Consider the following 19,639-nt stretch of genomic DNA (forward strand, 5'->3'; position numbering starts at 1 on the left):
TCTGCCTACACCTTTCTAAATTGTCTCTTTAGTAAACTCCTCTGGAAGTGTCTAGTTTGATATTTTGTCTGCCAAGACTCATTCTGTAATTTGTTTCGAGAGTGATCCCAGAAAACATAATAGTGGGTTGTTTTGCTCATGCATTTAGTAACATCATGACAACCTTCTTTATGGAGGGAAATAGGACATAGGTCATTTATGGCATGTAACAGTATGTTGGTTAGCCACTTTATTCAGCGGTCATTGCAGGAATAAAGTTTAAGTAGAGTGTAAGATACTGGGAAATTAAATGACTGTGACCCTTCTTTGCTACAGTGACAATAGTGATTGTGGTAGATTTTTTTTTTTTTTAGAATGGATACAATATTTTGCATTTCCTCCCATGAAGAAATTGGTGGAGTTAATTTTTCCACCATGACCCTAGCTGTAGCCATCTTGCTTTGGTTTTGGGGCTATCAGGAAACGTGACAGAAGCAGAAGCTAGCTACATGTGTATTTGTGGCTCACTTGCGTCTGCTGCTTGGCAGGAGCCCTGTGCCCGCAATGTGAGGACACCTGGGCTGGCCTTCTAGAGAAGGAGACTTGAGAAGAGAGGCTCTAGGCACCACGGATGTCTCCAACACTACAGCTGAGGCCTTAAGTTTGCCATTCCAGACAACCAGCTGGTCAAGTTCCTCAAACGAGGTGGGGGGAAGATCTGACCACAGACTGTGAGCAAATAACATGATTGTCTGAAGCCATTATGTTTCTGAGTGGTTTGTTACACTTGAAGTGCTTGCTGCAATACTAATTATAAAGACTGTAGGGTCCATGAGCTTTTTCTAAGGGAACTAGTGGGAAAAGGAGAAATTAAAACCCAGGAATGTCCAACCGTGGCCTTAAGTGGAAAGTCAGCATCCTTTCTGGCAAAATTGAGGGATCCAGGGGCTCCTGTCATCTCAGCCAGATGTGACTGGGAAGCAAGCCCAACACCTGATTCTCAGAGTTACAAAATTGCAGCTTTAAATATCCAAACCCACCAGGTCTCTGAAACTAAGACAGTTTCAAAGTGCACTTCCCCCACCCGCAGCAGCAGGGTTGGCTGGGGACTGTTGGAAATGCAAATTCTCAGGCCCCATCAGAGGCCTATTGATTCAGAAGCTCTAAAGGTGGGGCCCAGTGCCTGTGTTTTATCAAGTCCTTTGAGGTTCAGATGCAGGTTCACATTTGAAAACCATGGCACTAAGCAAGGCACTACTGAGAAAGGAGGGACTCTGTGATAAAACATGTGAGTGACAGACGCAGATGAGGTTGAGAATTCTGAACCCCCAATTCTCATCCAAGGAAAGTTCCTGCACCCACACAATGCACCTGCCTTCCCATGAGCCAGTGGCCCATTCTCCTCAGAGTAGGCTACCCAGCCTTCAACAGGAATTAGATCCCCATGGAGTCCATTTTCAGGAATTTTACAAGATGGCTGTTAAGCACAGCCTTCATTAAAACAAATCACAGGAATGTACAATTAGGTATGTTAAAAATACAGGTAATAGGAGCTGGGGTTGTGGCTCAGTGGTAGAGCGCTTACCTAGCATGTGTGAGGCACTGGCTTTGATTCTCAGCACCACATAAAAATAAATGAATAAAATAAGGTCCATCCACATCTAAAAAAATATTTTAAAAAATACAGGTAATAAATACTCCAAACTCACTGTTAGTTGTCTTCTCTGTGTTTTACTATTATCTGCTTTGGAGGTCAACTACCTCTGTACCCAGGAGATACTCCATGAGGGTGGGCTACTATGTGTTGCTTCTCAACACCAAGTTCAGATATATGTTTTTGGCTTGAAGAGAGCCAAGGTGAGAGTATGTGCAAATTGGAAGTCAGCAAGCAATCGGTATAAATCAGAGCTTTTTTTTCCTGGAGAGCTGATCATTAAACACTTGTCAGCATCCCACGGACTAAAAGGTCCTGTACAGCTAACTTCATTTTCAAGGGTAAACTCCTCTGATATATATGCTCCCAAACCTGCAAGTGACATAAATTTGAAACCTGAGTCAACAATAGATGTATTAGTTCCCTATTGCTCTGACAAATTACCACAAACTAAGAGGCTTAAAGCAATATGAGCTTATTAGTTCATAGTTCTGGTCAGAAGTCCAAAAGTGAATCTTGCTAAGATCAAATCAAGGGAGAGGCAGGACTGCATTCCTCTCTGGAGATCTTAGAAATATATCTGTTTTCTTGCCTCTTCCAGTGTCTGGAAGCTGTCCCTGTGCACATTTCTTGACTTGAGGACCTTCTTCCACCTGTAGTCTTTTTTTTTTTTTTTTTAGAGAGAGAGAGAGAGAATTTTTTAATATTTATTTTTCAGTTCTCGGTGGACACAACATCTTTATTTTATTTTTATGTGGTGCTGAGAATCAAACCCAGTGCCCCACGCATGCCAGGCGAGCACGTTACTGCTTGAGCCACATTCCCAGCTCCACCTGTAGTCTTTTTGATGATAACTCTCCCATTCTGGGCTGTGACTCTTCTATCTCTCTTTTTTTCTGTGTAAAGAGCCTTGTGATTTCTTAGCACCTCCGAGCTGACCCAGTGCAATCCCCTTATCTTAGGGTCAGCTGTTAGCAACCTTCATTCCATGAGTAGCTATTCCACCTGTCACAGCAGCCTATATTCAGGGTGACTCACCAGCACCCACCCCAAACCCTGCTGCTCCTGCAAAGGCTTGAGGAAATAGGAAAGGAACAGTGGAATGCATCTGTTCATTGCAAGCTACTGGATTCCCACACCCAGCCACGCCCCCCCCAGTGATCCCAGTGTAACCACCATGTATAGAAGCTTTGAAACACATATCGGGAATGGATCAACTGCACAGAGCACTTTGAAAAACTCTGTGATGAAATTAGCATCCCTGGTCTCAAGAAAAGTAACACAGTTCTGGTGTGGTGGGACCTGTGGTATACTTGTTTAATACAGACAAGATGGCCATAATTTTGACAATAAACACAAAGACTGATGGAACTGCAGCAATTTGTGGTTATAACTAATGGATCAGGATAAGATGCTGCTTGACATAGCTAGGCAGAAAAAAATATATGTAAATTCTGGGGCAGAAACCTAAATCAAATCATCCTAGGGAGATTCATGACCACTATCGCAGACCAGGAGCCCTAAAACAAAGACTTTGCAAAGCAGCCATAGTGTATCAAGAATTTTCTCCAAGCTTTTCCAGAGCAAACTGTGGCTATTTACCTGTGTAACTATGATGTGAGAATGGGAAAGATGCAACCCCCACCCTGGGAGTATTATATACCTGCTCTTAACTGACCTAAATTCCTAAGGATGGGAAATGCTACCACAGCCTGCCTGGCAGAAGGGAAGCCCCAAGAAGCCTGTGATGGACAGTGTCCTTGCCCCGATCTCTCTCAAACTGGGTCCAACAGGGACACCAACTGTGGTCATTTCCTCCGTCTCAAGATGAGCAGGTGGAATAGATCTATTTGGCAATCAATAGAATGTTCACTTTGATTCCCTGATCCGTGGAGTAGGGGTGTTATGGCTGAAGGGCCAAAAGTACTCTCCTGTAACTGACCCTTCTGCCGAGGTGGAACATCAGAAGCAATACCTCATCTCTGGGGAATTACCAAGATTAGTACCACTAGCACGTCTGGAAAGATAAGGGTGGTGATTTCTACTGCATCTTCATAGTGAATCTCCTGAGAAGGCTGTGCACATTTTAGATGAGTCATTAGTAGTGTTTTTGCTAATTAAGTACTATGAGGTTTTTAATATACATTTTGATTAATTTAATCCTGAATGAGCATAGGGGGTATTTTGGATCAGAGACAGATTAGTTATTATCATCCACAAAATAACAACTATATCTCCCTCTTCTGCCCAGATATTTAATCCTAGAGCCACACCAGGAAAGCCTAATGGAAAATCCTTCGATGTGGCCGAGACTCTGTGGGCCAAGTACAGTGAATAATGGATCTTCTCTTCCTTATATGCAGGACAGAGGCAGCTGTCCTTTCCCTTTCTGAAATGAGGGAGAAAAGGCCTTTGTTATTAGAGATGGAATGGAAAGGACTCTAACCTTTTGGTAAGTAGATAAAACTCCTGCAGGAACCAGGTCACATTGCGTGGGTCCTTACAAACTAGAGGTGCCTCCAAGGTCCCTGCCCCATCTTCCTTGAAGGGTAAATGCCTGTGGAGAGAGTGTTCCCATCTTTGGGGCAACCGTGGAATTAAACTAGGGGAATAGTCTGGAAGGTGACCGTGTGGTAGTCTTGGGGAAAAAGATTTATTATCTCTTGGGCTCAGAGCAACCAACTAGACAAATGACTACAACCTGAGTCTTTACAAGTACACGAAAAGTAAAACATTGCTAGATATGAAGACAAAGGCTCTCTGTAAATTTGTATACATTCCTGTGCCTCCGGGTGTGGGGGTGGGGGTGGGCAGAGCTCTTTACAGGAACACTCAGAAATCTAGGGAAGACATGCTGTACAGGTGCAGGCAGGGCCCCTCTTAACAAAAGTGCAGGGCTGAGAGGAAGACATGGATGGTCATTTCCAAAGCAAGATTTTTGGGGCTATTGGCAAGAGCAAAGAATGACAGATGCCAAGGACTCCACTAGTGAATGCTCACAATTTAAAATAATTGCTTTAGCAAATCCAGCACCAGGGTGAATGGCAAGCCCCAGACGCATAGTCAAGAAGCCTATCTGGAACACCTGCAGCACCCCCACATGCTGTCATTGTCCTGGAGGGTTTTGGAAAATAACAAATGGACAAAATGAAAAAATAAGGCTTACATGCTAGAAAGGAGGAAGCAACATTATTATTTTTTATTGTCATTATTGTTTATTTTAGACAAGTCATTTAATTACATTTAGCTTTTTTTAACCTATCGATAAAAATAGTGAAAACAATTTTCTGACATTATCCCATGTATGTGAAAGACATAAATAAATGCAGTCTATGTAAACACACAAGCTCAAAAATATAGCCCAATAAAACTAATTCACTTTTCTCTGCTCTTATAATTCAAATTTGGGGGGCTGGGGCTGTGACTCAGCAGTAGAGTGCTCGCCTAACACGGAGGCCCTGGGTTCGATCCTCAGCACCACATAAAAATAAATAAATTAATTAAAGATATTGCATTAAACTACAACTAAAAAATAAATATTTTAAAAAACTTCAAATTTTGTAAGGAAAGAACACAAAAGGTTTTTAAAAGTTAAGTCTTATTAACAAAGAATAATTCACACATAATACCTGTAAATGTAATATTTATACTTAAAAAATGAAGAAACTAGAAAAAATGTAAGTTTCATTGAACATGCACATAATTTTATCCATGTAGCATTTGTAGAGAAATAATTCACTTAATTAAAACAACCCAACCCCAAATTTTACAGTTGAAACAACATGCAGAATTAGAATTGTAGAATTAGCAATATTATTATTATTTTTTAGATATCATTTTATTCCAAAGGAACCAACTGAAAAATTGCCAAAATTTAAAAGAATGAATTAAAATTAAGCACCTGAATTGCAATAATTGATCAATTTTCTACATACAAAAAATTGGCAGAAAACTCATGGAAACAATAAAACAAAACAACAACTAAAAGAACTAGGAGATAGCAGCCACGAAAAACTAATATGAAATGTGTGGATGTTTAATAAAGAAAAAAAATTAAAGCTTCTTCTGAGAGATTTAAAAAAGAGATTGGAATCAGGGAAATGTCTAATTCTCGGATTAGAAAAAAATAATGTAAAGGTTTCAATTCTTCCCCAAGTAATTTATAATTTCACTAAAACCTTATATTCATATGGGAAAATACTCATGTAATAACAGATAAGAAATTATGAAATAAAATAACACTGCTAAAAACTAGCTTTGCCTCATATTAAAAATGAATTTAAAAGCTAAGATGATTGGGGCTGGGGTTGTGGCTCAGTGGTAGACACTTGACTTGCACAGGTGAGGCACTGGGTTCAATTCTCAGTACCACATTAAAAAAAATAAACAAAATAAATATATTGTGTCCATATATAACTAAAAAAATAAAAAATATATATTTTTTAAAAAGCTAAGATGATTGAACAGTTCAGTGGTTCATAAAAAAGTGTCAAGCCAATGGAAAAAATATGAAGTCAATAAGCAGGCTCAAAAACAGATGTGGATTTATTATCTAATAAAGTTGGCACTTCAAATAAATGAGAAAAGAGATTAATTAACAAAATGGCAATGGGAAAACACTTTTTCCATTAGTTTCTGTTTACATTTTGTATGTAGAAAATTTGCCAATTCTTATAATAGGTCACATAGTCAATTTCTTCTTCTTCTTTTTTTTTTTTTCAGTTACTTCCTTTGGAGTGTGATGATATCTATAAGTAATAATAATGTTGGCTCCTCCTTTCTAATGTTTAATTTAGAAACAATTGCTAGATCCTTGCCTTCTTGCATGAAGCAAATTGAATAAATATTTAAGTGAATAAAGATTTAAAACAATAAGTAAAGCTATAAAAAGCATTGAACTAAAAATAAAAAGAAATAATACTAGTTGCACATTGACCCTGTATCAGACACTACCTCACAATTTCCCTGTGTGATAGGTACAAATGATGAATCAGAGTCCAGAGAGGTTGAGTTACTTAGCCAAGATCATACAGCAAGTGTGATTTAAACATAGGCAATTGAACTCTAAAGTCAATGGCCTCCCAATTCCAGGAGAAAACATGGATGAATTTTTCTGTACCTAGGTGCTATGGCTTGAATATGGTTTGTGTCACCCAAGCCTTCACATATTGAAATCTAATCCCTATTATGAAGAATTTAGAAGATGGAAACTTAATTCAACTATGGTGTTTAGAGGTGGGGCCTTTGGGAATTAAGATCAAATAAATCATTAGAGTATAGCTCTCATGATTAAAGCCTGGGGCCTTTTTAAGAGGAGAGACAGACTAGAAAACATACACACACACACACACACACACACACACACACATTCTCTATCCCTTGCCATGTGATGCTCTGCCAGCAGGAAGGCCATTACCAGAGAAGCCCCTCCACTTTGTGCCTCCAGAACCAAGAGCCAAAATAAACCTCTTTTAGTTATAATTCATCCATTCATTGGTATTGTTTTAATAGAAACAGAAAACAGACTGATATACTTGGGGAAAGGAAAAAGTTTTTTTTCTTTTTCTTTTTTTCCACAAATATGACCTAAAACCCAGAAGCCACAAAAATAAAGATGGGTCAATTTGATGATATAAAAATTAAAGTTTTCTGGGCCTGGAGTTGTGGCTCAGTGGTAGAGAGCTCGCCTTGCATGTGCAAGACCCTGGGTTCCATCCTCAGCACCACATACAAAAAAATAAATGAATGAAATAAAGCTATGTGTCCAACAACAACTAAAAAATAAAAATGTGACATTTATACACAATGGAATATTACTCATCACTAAAAAGAATAAGATCATGGCATTTGCAGGGAAATGGATGGCATTAGAGAAGATTATGCTAAGTGAAGTTAGCCAATCCCCCAAAAAACAAACGCTGAATGTTTTCTCTGAAATGAGGGGAATGACTCAAAGTGGGGTAGGGAGGGAGAGCATGGGAAGAAGATTACCTCTAGATAGGGAATAGGGGTGGGAGGGAAAGGGAGGAAGAAAGGGAATAATAAGGATGGTAGAAGGAGACGGTCATCATTATACAAAATACATGTATGAACATGTGAATTTGGTGTCAACATACCTTATATACAAACAGAGATATGATAAATTGTGATATAAAGATGTATTAAGAATTGTAATGCAAAAAAAAAGAGAGAGCTCATGTATAATGGCATAATTTGGCATGAACATACTTTATATACAGAGTTACGAAAAGTTGTGCTGTGAATGACTAATTATGAGTGTAATGCATTCCAATATTGTCATGTATGTAAGAAATAAATAAAAAATATTTTAAAAAATTTAAAGTTTTCTGCATGAAAAATAATTGAATTAAAAAATAAAACAACTTTAAAAATACAGGTATTTGCAACACAGATGTCAAAAAACTCATTTGCTATTCATGTAAAGAGTGCTTGCAAATTAATATGGAAAACCTGCAGTCAATAGAAAATTGAGAAAGAAGCATAAATAGAAAAAAGACATCCAGATGACTCCACAAAGAAATGAATTTATGACAATAAGAAGTCACTCTTCTTTTGCCTTGCACATGGAAAAATATTTTAAAGCTTTAAATACTTAAAAAAGATATTAGCAAGTATGTGTAAATTCACATTTTAATATCCTGTGTAAATTGCAACTACCTCTTTACAAAATAATTGGATAATACTCTATCAAATGTCAAGTCCACCGAACCTTTGACATAGAAGTTCCACTTTGAGGAACCTAACCTCCATGATCATTGGACACAGGTAGAAAGATGCCATAGAACCAATGACTTGGTGAGACAGAAAACTAGAAGCTGTCTAAATGCCCGTAAAGTAAAAGACAATACACCAAATCATGCCATCCAAGCTCAGTTAAAATGGCCCACAAGTTTCAATCGTATTATGAAAAATTTGACCCATGAACCATTGTTTAAAAAAAAAAGGAAAAGTTAGTATATACCAATGCTGGACATGGTGGTGCATGCCTGTAATCCCAGTGACTCAGGAGGCTGAGGCAAGAGGATCACAAGTTCAAGGCCAACCTCAGCAACTTTGTGAGATCCTGTCTCAAAATTTAAAAATAAAATTAAAGTAATAAAAATGTTCTGGGGTTATAACTCAGTGGTAAATCACTCCTGCGTTCAATCTCTGTGACACACTCACAAAAAACTTTACCAACTGATTACTGTAACATCAAAATAAGTCTACATTTATTTGTATCTTGTGCATTAAGTTTCTTTCAACATCAGTTTACTAAAAAGAGTAAGAAGTTCTCCTCATATAGAGGTTTTTATTAAGATAGGAATGTTTAATTTTTTAAATTTTTAATTTGTTATCTATGACAACAAAATGCATTACAATTCAAATTATACATATAGAGCACAATTTTTCATTTCTTTGGTTCTACACAAAGTAGAGTCACACCATTCATGTCTTCATACATGTACTTAGGGTAATGATGTCCATCTCACTCCACCATCTCTTTAACCCCATTCCCCGTCCCTTCCACTCCCTCCCCTTTTCCCCTTTGCCCTATCTAGAGTTCATTTAATCCTCCCATCCCCCGATTCCCCCATCCCCTAGCAGCATATTATGAATCAGCATCTTTAAATCAGAGAAATCATTGAGGTTTGTTTTCATAGCTGTCTATCAGGACTGCTGATCCCTAGCATTGAAACCAAGAAAGCTTATTATTAAAAATTTCACTTATGTAACTATTTTAGAGGATTGCACTTGTTTTCCTGTAAATTGTTTGCAGATGAGATTTAACTGCTTAATGACCTTGAGACACTTAACCACGAACCATGACCTTCTGGTCTTGTAATAAACTCGTAAAAATGAGGTGATTTTTCTTAGAGTTAAGATTGTATCTTCATTTTTGTTTTCTCCCTTCCTTGGCTTATGTAACTAAAATAACTTTCTAATAGAGTTCAAATGCACCCAGCCTTTGAAGTGGAACTTAACAACAAGTGTAACTGTTACACTTCAAAGAATAATGTAAGATCCATTATTTTCATTTTAAACCTCTAAAAACCTGTTACTTTTTAAAATCAGCCAAAATAAATTATGCTGCAGAACAATGGAGTGAGAATTAGAGTTAATCTTAGCACCATCTCCACCCCAAATCTGAGCGTGGGCGGTTTGTTAGAACATTCTCTCGCTCATGTGCCCCAGACCCAAGTTTCTAACTCAGTTAATCTGTAAAGAGGCCTATGAGATGTTCATTTCTACTAAGTTACCTGAAATGTTTGTGTAGCTGGCCTTGGGACCACTCAGAGTGGCGGCTCTAAAGTCCTGAGTAGCCCCTCTGCCCTGATGCAGAACTATTCCCCATGACACAACAGATTGAAAGAATAAATGAGAGACATAAGCATGTCTCATTTGCTCACTCAGACAAACTTATTCATGCAAGAAATGGCTGGAAGGGAAGGATGGCTGGAAGATTGAGATTGACTTCTTCCAGGCAGTGGGCAAGAGCAGAGACTCACCTATATTGACTCTCCTTTTATACTGTTTCCGTTTACCATATGTATGTGTGTTAGTTTAAAAAATTAATAATAATCCTACAAAATGAAAACTAGTAAAAGAGACTGTTTATTCTGGGACTAGCCAAATTTACCTGCGGACCATATTCCCTTGTGGAGACTAGGACAAAGCCAGGAATCACAGAGTCTTGGTGATAAGTCCTTTTCCTAGCCGTAGCTGTGGTAGGATTTGGAGATGCCTCCTGGAAACTGTGCCCAGGTGCAGCTACCACATTTCTCATGTCTGGGGAGCCTGGAGGCCTGAGATCAGGTGCCTGCAGGGTGGGTTCCTTGTGATGACTGTTTCACCCTCTCCTTGATTCGGGTGCTTTGCTGGCCATCTTTGGTGCTTCTTGGCTTGTGCTGGCCTACCTCAATCTCTGTCTCGATCTTCATGTGGTGTTGTCCCTGTGTGTGTCTATGCTATGGTTGGATGTTGTCACCCCAAAGCTTCATGTGTTGCAAATATGGTCCCCAGTGTGGTGTGTGGGAGGGAGATGGTCTTTCAGAGGTGGGAGGGGCCTAGTGGGAGCTCCTTAGGTCATTAGGGGCCTTGCTCTTGGAAGGGATTAAGGTTGCTCTCATGGGACCCCTGAGCTTTCATGAGAGCAAGTTGTTATGAAAGCTGGAATCTGATCTGAATCTCTCTCTAGTTTCCTGTTTTGAGATGTGATCCTTCCTCTTGCTGTACTCCTGTTATCTGTTATGGAACCCTCACCAGAGTCAACACTATGTTGTTTGGATTTTTAGCTTCCAAAATTGTGAGCTAAATAAAGCTCTTTAATTTATAAAATTAGGGCTGGGGTTGTGGCTCAGTGGTAGAGAGCTCACCTAGCATGTGTGAGGCACTGTGTTTGATCCTCAGCACCACATAAAAATAAAATAAAGATATTATGTCCACCTAAAACTAAAAAATAAATATTAAAAAACTTATAAAATTAGCCTGTCTTGGATATCTTGATAGAGCAATGAAAAACTAATACAGTCTGTCTCCAAATTTTGCTTTTACAAAGACATCAGTCATATCGGAGGCACACACCCTACTTCCATATGACCTCATCTTAACTAGTTCAATATATTATAAAGACATTATTTCAAATAAGATCATCTTCTGAGATATTGTAAATTTTAAAGAGACTCAATTCAAACTGTAACAGAGGAACTGACCATTTTTAAATATGTTTCCAAATTTACTTTTTTATACAGCAAACATGGGCACTGAAGAGGTATACATGTGGCTAGGCAACTCCTTACAAAATGGCCAGAGAAACCATGTTTCAGCTCCAAGAGGAAATGCACCAGAATGACCAGGCTTCTCCAACAAGACCCCACTGAAAGCATGGGTGGGGGGGCACAGGAATGGGCTTAAGCTACTGGGTCTTGCTAGGATTAGATACACCGGTTCACCCCTTTACCTCTCACCCCCCCGCAGGGCAGCCTGGATGCAGTGTGGCAAACAAAGCTAGTGGCACCCACCCCTAGAAATATGAGCTCAAAGCCAGTATACCAAGTGCAGTAGTTAGAACCCACCTGGAGAACCTCCTGCAGATCCTCCGTCTTCTTCATCACCCTTAGCTCTCCTCCATCCTGCCCAGTATGTCTCCTGGGATGACTGCCCTGGCCTCTTCATTTCCACCCATTGCAGTTTATTCTCCATATATATACACAATGCAGCAGCCTTGGTGAGCCTTCTGAACATAATATAAATTGTGCCAGGGTGAGGGTAGGGTTTAGCTACTTAGGCTAGGGCTAAAACACATACATCCCTCCCCAGGACCTGGCACACTGGAAGCATCATGAAAAACCTGGGCAAAGCTGCCTAGAAGATTTAAAGCCAGTGGTACCAATACCGCACAGGAAAGGGCTCCATATTTCCACTGGCCACGTCTCCTCCACTTCTTCTGGATTTGTTCCAATCAGCCATTCTGGCCTCCTTGGGTCCAGCACACTGGTTCCTACTTGCAAAGCCTCTTCCCAGGTAGCTGAGACATTGCCACACCCCCTTAAAGACATCACATAAATGTCATCTCAGCCAGGACAATTCTGATGGCCCTATTGAGAATTGTCCCTTGCTCCTAATCCCTGTCCTCCTGCTGTTTTTTTCTCCATAGTATTTATCACCTTTTAACCTAGCATAAATTCCCTTACTCTGTTTATATTACCTGTTGTGCCCCCAACCAGAAGACAAGCTGCATGGGGGTTGGGATTTTTTGTTTTGTTTTTAATATACCCTGAGGTCCTAGGACATTGCTTAGCATAGAGAATATATTCAGCTTAAAATTGTTGGACAACTGAATTTGGAATTGGACACATTCCCAGGCCCCACCCCGGAAGTGCAACATAGAAAACACAGTGCTGGAAGTGCAGTAATCTGCACTGATAAAACGTTCCTGCTGAGTCTGGGGTGCACTGAGAACCAGTGTGAGTCTAAGAAAGTATGCAGTTACACTCCCTCAGCCTCAGCCTCTGAAAAACACAGTTCCTCAGGAGCTGGGAACAGCTCCTGAGAGTGTGTGCTCATCATCACCATCCCATGTCTTGGGTATCCCCTAATTCAAGAGGGGAACAAATTACCTTAACCCACTTGGCTGAGCTCCTAGATGATGGGCTCCTGACCCTGAACTCTGAGAAGGGCAAGGTAGCCATGCAGTAGGGTGACTAGGTGCATTGATAACTGGCTTAGAAGGAGGACGAGGGGTCAAAATCCACTACTCAGCCCAGTAGTCAGTGGTAGTGTTAGACACAAAGAGTTGACTTTAGTAGGAAGACTCCTGCTCTTGGTTATATCCATGAACAGAATACTCTGAAGTCCCACAATGGTCAAGGCAAAGGACCCAAGACCAGAGTGGGAGGAGAAGTCTCACTCAAGGCAATAGGGTAAGAACTTTGCAGCTCTGGGCTGATAAAATTGTGCTGTGTCCTGACCTTAAGAAGCTAGAGACACCACTGTTGTTGGAACTGTGAATCAGTACAATCACTGTGGAAATCAGTATGGAGGTCCCTCAAAAGACTAGGAATGAAACCACCATTTATTTTATTGTGGTGTGACTCAGCTACCCCATTTCTTCCTATTTATCATAAAGGATTAAAGTCATTATACCATGGTGACATATGCGTATCCATGTTTATAATAGCACAATTCACAATAGCCAAACTATGGAAACACATTTAGTGTCCATCAATGGATGAATGGATAAAGAAAATGTATATATATATATATATATATATATATATATATATATATATATATATATATATATATACACACACACAATGAAGCTTATTCAGTCATAAAAAAGAATGAAACTATGTCATTTGCAGAAAATTGATGGAATTTGAGAACATTATATTAAGCAAAGTAAGCTAAACTCAGAAGGTCAAGGCTATGTGAAAACTAGAGAGGACAAATGGAAAGGTGTTGCAGGGGGATCTCATGTAAAGCAAAGGGAGATCAGGAGAGTAGAGGAAAGGACCAGGGGAGAGAAAGGGGAAATACTGGGGAATGCTATTGGTCAATTATATAGTTATATTATGTGCAGGTATGATGAGGTAACAACAAATTCCACTGTTATGTACAACTACAGTACACCAATAAAATAAAAGTGGGGAAAAAAAGCCAGGGGGGCTGAGGTTGTGGCTCAGCAGTAAAGTGCTCACCACGAGGCACTGGGTTGGATCTTAGCACCACATAAAAATAAATAAATAAAATAAAGGTATTGTGCCCATCTACAACTAAAAAACAAATATTCTAAAAGAAGGAGGAGGAGGAGGAGGAGGAGGAGGAGGCGGCGGCGGCAGCGGCAGCAGGGACCTAAAATCAGAATGTGATGAACCAGATGCAGTAGACCAGAAGAACTGGAGGTGGACTAGTTTTGCTCAGAAAGAGAAAAGTAAAAGATGATTTCAAAAGTATCCACTTTTTAAAAGTTCTTCATAACACCATTTGACTTATTGCCAAAACCTTGAACTGGTTCTGAGAAACTCCAAGGATATCTTCAGAACAGGTTCCCCTCTTATCTAGTCCTGGTCTTCTCTGGGCCTGGGTGAAGGAAGGCACTTGGTTCTGTGGGATCTTTCAGCCCTGCCATCTTGGGAGTCTCTGAGTCTGTTCATGCCTCTTTCGACTCCAGTGACAACAAGAGTCCCTCAGTCATGAGCACAGGGCTTGGGACAGCTCCCTCTTTTGCCTCAGGTGCAAAAGAAGTGGAATCAGACTATCTCATCCCATCTACAGCTTATGCCCTCTTCACCCCCCTCACTCCCAGTAGACCTCACCCTTTCTAGGGGCCTCAAAAGGCAGGGGAATACTTGGGAAATACTTGGGAAATCTTTGGGAATACTTGGGAAATCTTTGCTAATGATGCAGCGAGTTCCCCTCAAACACACTGAGGAGAAAGGTCATGCGTTCCTGGGAAACCCAGGGAATGCTCAGGGTGGTTTGATGTAAAGCTGGCACTATCTATCCTGAAACAACTAGTGGATCATCTTCCAATAAATCCCTGAACTTTTCTTCTTTTCTCCTCTACAGAAAAATTTAAGAAGTATCTACCTGAGCCCTGTCAGGCATGTGTCCACTGAACGAACACTCTGTGCCAGCTATCTGTGTGTTGTCTCTCAGCTCCAAATCTACTCTTCTTGCTGTACTTGGTGACACTGGAGCTGTGCCCTATATGTCTCCTCTCCAGATGGCTTGGTGCTTACCAAGCTTTTTCAATAGAGGTACACTGGAGGAGGAAGGGGCTTCTCTAGCTGTTTCTGGGAGACACCCCAGGATTTGCTATTTAGGCTCATGTTGGCCAGCAGCATGAGGGACCCTGGAGTGTTCACCTAGCCAGTTTCAGGAGCACACCTGTGGGCAGCTTCTCCCTGAGTTCCTGGTGCCTCAGAGCACAGCTCTCTGCTTATCAGCACTGGCTGGCTGCACTTTGGCAAACTTCTTCACCATTCAGAGGGTCCCACCATACCCTGTCCACCCCTTCCACGTTTGTTTTTTCTCTGGGTGCATCTGTAGTAAAGGCTGCCCCCTGTGACTGCTGTTCTTCAGAGCCCTCTCAGTGCTTAAGCCCTTGTAACTGGTAATCATTCTTCATGTTAAACTTTCCTGGCTCAGATCACTACGTGGTTCCTGCCTCTGACTGGACCCTGAAAGACACATCCAGGCACCCAGAGTCTATAGTTAAGATTTTGCTGTATTTCCTTATCATATATCACTGTCTCTTTTCACCAGTGACCTCTGACCTCAGAGCAAGGTTAACCCCAGTGCTGAAAGTGTATTACTTTGTCAGGGCTGCAAAAAAAAAAAAAAAAAGACTGGGTAGCTTAAACAATGCAACTTTGTTTTCTCATGGTTCTGGAGGCTGGAAGTCCAAGTTCAAGGTACTGGAAAGTTTATTTGTTCTGAGGCCTCACTGCTTGCCTCCATGTGGCTGTTTTCATGTTCCCGTGATATTTCATCTCTATGTCTGTGTCCAGATATCCTCTTCTCCCAAAAACACCAATCATATTGGACAAAGGCCCATCCTAATGACTTCACTTTAATTTAATAAACTGTGTAAAGTTAATTTCTTCAAATACAGTCATCTCTGAGGTACTGGGAATTAGAACCTAGACATTTGAATTTAGAGGGACACAACTCAGCCAGTGACAGAAGGGATCTAAAGAAAGGAATTATGGTGCCCATACCCCCTGGAAAAAAATTGGAGCAGATGTATCTTTACATCCCTGGAGGAGCCCTAAGCCTGCTGACCAGGTGAAGGGGGTGATGCTGAAGAATGACAGGGAAGAAAGAGGGGAGGAGAGAAAATAACTGAGCTCCTATGGGTCTCAGTAAATGATGAGCATCTCTGAAAAACCTAGATGGGAGTTGCTTATGGTGGGCTAGAGGGTCAGAGAACCCCTGGCTACTGAGCAGGACACAGAGAGTTGGGCTGGCTAGTTTAGAAGGCACTTGCTAAGTGGCCTGGCAGGAGAGCAAAGGTGCCTCGTACACGACGGAGCAGAGTATGTGGACAAATAGCACATGGAGACCACGCTGGCCTGCAGAAACCTCCACCTGCAGGCTGCAGTGGCTTTAGGCAGTATGCCTTCCTTGCCAAAGAGGCCATGTTTAGGTGATGATGGGACTTTTGTGAAATTTGGGGCCTTTTCTATAGGGAATGTGGGCCTGTTTGAGGTATGACCACCGTAAAACAGGTAGTTAGTGTTGCTTTTTCCTCTTATGTGGAAGCTCTGGGAGGGCCAGTCCAGGTTTTTCTGGCTCTGTGGGTGGAGACTCATAAGTAAGAGAAGGATAACCACATCTAGGAATACTGCAGGGACCCCAGCAGGAAGGGACAAAGCTTGCTTTTTTGAACAGCTGCCTTTTCCTAGGTGATATGTAAGGAAAAAAAAAAAAAAAACAAAGACAATAAAGCCAGAAGAACGAACCCAGTGAACAATTATGGAAGCAGGAAGCTCAGCTTACCTTCCCTCATTAGCCTCTGCTCAGTCAGCCTGGGCCTGGGATTTAAGAACAGGACTGGAGATCAGAGATCAGAGCAGGTCTGGACCAGCTTTGGGAAAGCCTTTGGGGATGCCTGGCAGGAAGACCTGATGCAAACCCAAAGCTGAGCTCTGATTGGAGCCTGTGACTCCCTCTCCATGGCTTTCTCCCTTTGTCACTGTGGTTTCAAGATTAAGAAATAAGATGACAGATTCAGATTTCATTGGTTCAATGAAAGGTTTTCCTCACAGTCATATTTTTTTTTTAATGGAAAGGAAGCTTGGTTTTCCTGCTGCCATGTTCACATCACTAATGGATCCATTCCTGATGCCACATTAATCACAAGCCAGTAAGTCTCCAGAAATGTTGTTGACAATCAGAATATATTTGTAAAGGGAATCACAGGAATTAACAAAATAATCTTCACTTGCATAACATTTCATTACTTTCATTTAAATGTCCTACTGGACTGAATCATGAAGAGAAATCTAGAAAAACCAGCTCCTCTCTGATGAGAACACAACCCAAGTACCAAGGCCATCAAATAAAGTTGCTCAGTAGTGCACTGCACAAGGGTGCCATTTCAAAGGGGGTGGGGGGCGCATGACAAGCTCCCATCACAGACCTCTGTGCAATTTTGAAATATGTTTTTTGTTGTCTCCAAAGTTGGGCAACCAGTATATTTTATTGCAGTAATTTTCAAGCAGACAGCAATGAGATATCTTAACAAAATTATTGTTTTGTGACAGGTAAAAGTAAAGTGCCTTGTTCTGACAGTGTTTTATCATACCATTCTGCCTCGAGTTACAGATGATTAGTCTTGTTATCAAAGGACCCTGCTGCTATACATTATTTTTATTGTGCATTATTTTTCTGTGCTTCCAAACAAGAAGTTGGCCGATAACTGACTTGAGTATACTAAAACTTTAAAAATCTCCTTTGGTATTAAAGCCCTGCCAAATTTACTTTCCATTTTACAGTTTATGCCATTTGATATTACTGTAATGGTATTATTAAGCTTTCAATTTAAATCTACAGTGCTTTCATTGTGGGATTAATCATGAAGTGTTCCCAAGACATTTTCTAGAGCTTACATAATGATGCACTAGTTATGTTTTAGTAATTTTTGTTATGAAAATTTCACCAGTACACAACATAAACTTCCGTTAATGTATGCTTTATAATAGTTAGTGTTATCCAGAGGAACAGACCAATAAGATACAGACACAGGTGTAGATAAAAGTCTACAAGAGATTTATTACAAGAATGGTCTCACTTGATTGTGAAGGAGTTAGTCTCACAATGTGCTCTCTGGAACCTGAAGAACCACAGAAACCTGTGGGACAGTTCATTTGAGTCCAAGGACCTGAGAAGCTGGGGAACTGCTGGTTTAAATCCTCAGATCCAAAGACTCAAGAACCTGAAGCTCCAGCATGTGAAATAATGGGAGTCCCTGCTCTGGATAAGAGAGAAAATTCATTTTTTCTCCTCTGTTTTGTTCTGTCCAGGCTACTCACACTGGTGAGGGCATGTCTTCCTCACTCAGTCCACTAATTCAATTGCTGATCTCCTCCAGAAACACCTGCACAGACACCCAGAAATCATGCTTCACCAGCCCCCTGCATACCCCTTAACCCAGACAGACTGACACATAGAATTAACCATCATATATGCTAATGTAGTAAGATGCTATGAGTTCTAAAATAAAATACTAAGCTGTAATGTGACTTTTTTCCTGGTCATCAGAAATATTTTTGAAATTAAGATTAGAAAACATAAAATGGAAGACCATTAGGAAAGAATGTTGAAAAAAAATATTTGGATGCTTGAATATACTTTTGGAGAAAATATAAGAAACACTAGAAGGAAAGGACAGGGATGTCAATGGCCCTGGTTTTAACGAAGTGTGGCAGGCACAAGTCTGGATGGGTACCCTCTCCCTCTGTGCTGGTCATACCGAAGAACAGTAGCAAAAGCAAGAAAAGACAAAACTCCCTTGAAACTACTGAACTGAATGTACTTTCTTTCAGTTTGGATACATGATCATATAACTGGAATAGCACACAGTAGGGCCCTCTTGTTGAAAATTATTCGCTTCTGAAAATTCTCACTTTCTAAAGACATAACAGGTAGGAAGTTTTGAGAAACACATTGTACTCAAAAATTTCCAAATACTTTTAAAAAATCCATAGATTCTTGTTATATTGTTCTACCCCCCAAATATTCTGGTTTGTCTATATTATAAACTTTTTATGGATAAATAAAACACTAAAGCATAGGATGCAGAAGAGACTGGCAAAGGTCATCGTGGATTCTCATTATGACAAAAAGACAACACATCCCAGTGGTGGCACTGTATGTTCAAAAATGAGGTCTTACTTGAAAATACGTAACCGTCTGGACTGGAGTGTAGCTTGGTGGTAGAGTGCTTGCTCACATGTGCAAGGTCCAGGTTCAATCTTCCGCACCACAAAGACAAACAAAAAAAGAGAAGAAAATGCTTAACTGTCAATGGATGCTGCAAGTTGAAATGGACTGTCTACTGATCTTCCTAATGTAGTAGTAGAAAATAGTGTTCTCTTAAGTGCTTAATGTGTTCAATGTCATTAACAATTTTAGAAAACTCTACATACAGTGTAGAAAGACTTTGATATTAAACTTTGAATTGTAAAAAAAATAAAAAAGTATTTTAGTTTCCACAACTGGAAAAAAAAAAAAAAGAAAAATGCTTAACTGTTAATGCTTCAGAACGAGGATGCATATGAATAAAAACATATTATTCTGCTTCTGTTGAACACATAATAGGCATGATTCAATTTTTGGTGAAGTAGTGTCTAAAAATCAAATAAAACACAGACAACACTTTGTGATTATGATAATACATATTGTCTTCATTTGGCAGAAACATATCAAATATTAATAACATTACAATATTACATTTATGCAGAATACTAACATCAACCCCAAATAATAATTTAT

General features: G+C 40.1%; 1 long non-coding RNA gene across 1 annotated transcript; it reads right to left on the minus strand.

The window, feature by feature from the left end:
- Positions 1–1,646: 1,646 nt before the first annotated feature.
- On the minus strand, positions 1,647–19,318 carry LOC125611483. Its single transcript, XR_007341643.1, has 3 exons — positions 19,040–19,318; positions 11,710–11,870; positions 1,647–2,293 (listed from the first exon to the last, which is right to left on the minus strand). It is a non-coding gene; the product is annotated as an uncharacterized LOC125611483 (long non-coding RNA).
- Between the last annotated feature and the right edge of the window lie 321 nt (positions 19,319–19,639).

Source organism: Marmota marmota, unplaced genomic scaffold (genome assembly GCF_001458135.2).
Source record: "Marmota marmota marmota unplaced genomic scaffold, marMar, whole genome shotgun sequence".
Lineage (NCBI taxonomy): Eukaryota > Metazoa > Chordata > Mammalia > Rodentia > Sciuridae > Marmota > Marmota marmota.